At 48.1% G+C, this 3,618-nt stretch overlaps 1 long non-coding RNA gene across 1 annotated transcript; it reads right to left on the bottom strand.

Moving 5' to 3' along the window:
* Positions 1–388: 388 nt before the first annotated feature.
* LOC123037175 lies at positions 389–934 on the bottom strand. The gene is made up of 3 exons (XR_006417392.1): positions 770–934; positions 589–694; positions 389–526 (listed from the first exon to the last, which is right to left on the bottom strand). It is a non-coding gene; the product is annotated as an uncharacterized LOC123037175 (long non-coding RNA).
* Between the last annotated feature and the right edge of the window lie 2,684 nt (positions 935–3,618).

Genomic DNA, 3,618 nt, shown 5'->3' with positions numbered 1-3,618 from the left:
AAGGGAGATGTACTGGAGAAAGGGCCATGGGTGTGGCCGACACCTACGGACAACCCGAGGCCCAAACTCCAGCGGCAGATCTCCGCCCCAGAGGCACGCGGCCCAGTGGCCAGGCCCACACTGGTGCGGATGGCGTCCCGGACAGAGGGCAGATCCTGGCGGGATATCGCCGAGGAGGAGTGGCCAGTTGGTCTATTGGAGCAGCCGGTGATCAAGCATGCCAGGCGACGAGGGGGCCGACGCTGCGTGATGGCAGAGATAGGCTACAAGAAATACCGCATCCGTTTGGCGGCCTCTGGCCAAGTTAGTGTACGCCGTTTCGATTGCTAGCCGTATAAAAAAAAAGAAAAATAATAATAAAAATCAAAAAAAAAATATATATACAAAATAACCCTATCACACACGTAAACACTGACACTGGGACTTGAAACGCGGACAAAACTAGCACAAACACTTAAAATAATAACACCATAAAAAGCCGGGGAGTTTATTTACAAAAAAAAAAAAAGGAGAAAGAACAATTCATCTGAAAAAAAAATATAAAACCAATCAGTTGAATGCCAAAACCAAAGCAAAGGCACAACTCACCTGTACATCAAAGAATGGTGGAGAGGGGTAGCTGCTTGGATGAAAGGGGCAGTCCATATATGTCCCAGGTCATCTTTATCTTTATCTCCTTGGGAAAGCCGTTCAGCTGAAAACAGAAAAGGAAGGCAAATGAGTTGAGCAACAAAAGAAAAAAAAAGAAAAAGTAAAGGCACAAACTCACGTGTACTTCGAATGATGGGGAGGGGTAGCGGCTGGAGAGCGGGGGGGAACGATCGTGGCGGCAGTCAATCCATTTTACCTTTTATCCTCTTTGTTTTCCATCTCCGCCCGTAGGCGAGGGCCACGGTCCAAGGGCAAGTCGAGGGAAAGGGGGGTTTAAAGAGAAAGAAAGTTAAGAGAAAGGGGAAATGGAAAATTAAAGAGAAAACTTACCGGCAAGAAAAATTCTCCGCGTCATCATGTGCTTAGGGAAGGGGGCGCCAGCGATATAAGGCGGTCGATTGGCACTATCGTATAACAGCCGATCGATGGGCACGAGACATTGGAACTATCGGCATATGAGAGACACACTAATAAACATCGCGATGATGAGGTGGCAACGCCACCCCAAGGTAATATCGATATGCAAGTCATGTTATCGATCGCAAAGGATTAGTGTGACCAAGACGAACCACAGGAGACCGCGAACAAGGTTGGAGCGGGATATTTAAAAGTTTCGACGGCAGCATCGGGATTTAAGGAAGCATACATCGACGAGGGAAGCTTCGTGGGAGAAAGTCAAGGAATACGGATCGGCGCAGTATAACTCAACAAGGAGCTGTGGGCGTCGATGTAAGGATCAAGAAGACTCAAAGGCAACAAGGATACACAGGATAAAAGCCGGAGAGGAACAACGAGAATTCGTACGTCTAAGGATGGAACCAGAGTGGGGAGAAGAGCGAGAGGACTCGAAGGCTACAAGGACTCACAGGGTAACAGCCGGAGAGGAGGATCGAGCTCACTTTCGTTATCCGAAGAAAGAGGGGAATGTGAGGAGTTAAATAACTCCACACAAAATATCTCAAAAATAACTGCATGGAAAACCTGCCAGTTGCTACTTACGCAACTACTTCGCGTAGTAACGGCAACGCAGGAAAAGAGAGTTTGGAGAAAGCAGTTGGAGAGTACGAGGAGAGAAAGTACAAAGTACGAACCCAAAGAGAGTTTGGAGAGATTGGGAGAGACGGAGCGGAGAGAGGTGCCAGAGCGAGACGGCACTAGTCAGAGCGAGAGCCCAGAGAGCGCAGGCGTGCCGTGAGCAAGGAAGGAACGGTACAGCGCTGCACTGTGGACTTCAGTGTGGTGCCGTGTGCAGAGGGCGAAAGGTCAAACGGTAAAACCGTGGACTTTGGACCTTGGAGTGGAGAGAAGAAAAGGAATGGCCGAGGATTAACGGGACCCGGAGGCCTATATAAACGGGCCCAGCGCTGGAATCAGGACCAGTCATCGAGCATCAAACTACGAATGAACATCGTCTAGTGAAAGTCAAAGTCAAGAATATACCACCGTGAGAACCAACCGTGAACAAGATCGCTACGTCGAGAGGTTCGGGACCGAGCAAGTCACCGAATTGAGACACAGGTAGCTGAGTCCTCGAACGGCAACCCACGGCCAAGTCTACAGAACATCAAGGTTGGCTGTAATACCGAGTAGTCCGACGAAGTTGGCTGTAATACCGGTCAGTTTAGCTGCATTGGCTGTAATACCGATCAGGCTAGCTGTGCCGGCTGTAATACCAATCAGTCCGGCTACATTGGCTGTAATACCAATTTATTATAACCGTGTGCGTCTAAGTTGGCTGTAATACCGGTCAGTTAGCTGCATTGGCTGTAATACCGATCAGACTAACTGCGCCGGCTGTAATACCAACCAGGCCGACTACATTGGCTGTAATACCGATGAGTCCAGCTGCGTCGGCCGTAATACCGATCAGTTGTGCCGGTTATAGGCAGATTTAGCTCGGCACGTCAACAACAACAGAGTGAGCGACACGAGCAGTGGGCCTCAAGGGAGCAACGTGGAACAACGCCACAACCAGTCGCGCAGGACGACGACGCAGACAAGCCGCCAGAGACCGCAACAAGAGCCAAGCCTCAGGTACGATCGCAACAGTCGGGAGGGAAGGCCAGGGTGGAACGTTCGTCTTTCTCTGGGCGCTGGCTATAGGGACTGCTGACGTGATCTGGCCGTAGTACCAGAGCGTCAAAGGAAACTGAGTGAGCGTATAGTGGGACCGACCGGGACAGAGCAAGGGACAGGAAACTGCGGCTGGCAGGACGAAGGTCTTGCGAGCGTGGTGCCTGTTCACCCTAGTCTGAGAACGGTGACGCTTCCCTAAGCCCAACGGTCCAACTCCACGCCCTCGTCTATGAGCGGCAGCGAAAGTACTCGGAGCGACTAGGACCATCAGCAGCGAGGAATCACCGAGCGGCGACGCAGGAGCATCACCCACGCAAGATATATTCAAATATTGTCAACCAGAGCCGTAAATAAACGCCTCCTTAACTGAATTCTGAAGTTTTGTTACTGTTAACCGGGCGGTCACGTTTAATATAAATTTGGTGGGACGAACGCACAAATTCTACTGAGCTAGCCGCACGAATTTCGTAGCGAGCAAACCATAAAAAAAAGTTCGTTACAGCACATAGGTAAACACAACTGTTCACAAGCGACGCTAAATCGAATGTTGTGGGTTGATCTTCCTTCTTGGATTCAGCGAAGATTAATGGCGTGAGAATGGCCTTCCTTCCTTCTTTAATTTTATTGTTTCTGCGTGTTGTCTTTTTTTGTTGTTGAAAGTTCTTGTTTGATTAAACAATTAATTTATTTTAATGCGTTTTCGGTTTTTAATTGTTTTTTTTTTTTAATTTAATCTGTATTTTTGTGTTCTTGTATTTTTTTGTTTTAGATTTCGGTCTACCTTTATTTTAAATTCACCTTTAAATGGATTGTTTCATTTATTAATTTCCATTTAATTGTTGTTAACGATCACTGCCACTTGGTTGTGCCGTTTGGTGGATGTTTTAATTT

Source organism: Drosophila rhopaloa, unplaced genomic scaffold (genome assembly GCF_018152115.1).
Source record: "Drosophila rhopaloa isolate 14029-0021.01 unplaced genomic scaffold, ASM1815211v1 contig_151, whole genome shotgun sequence".
NCBI classification, from domain to species: Eukaryota; Metazoa; Arthropoda; class Insecta; order Diptera; family Drosophilidae; genus Drosophila; species Drosophila rhopaloa.
The sequence above is the reverse complement of the archived record's forward strand: the minus strand, read 5'-3'. Positions and strand labels throughout refer to the sequence as shown.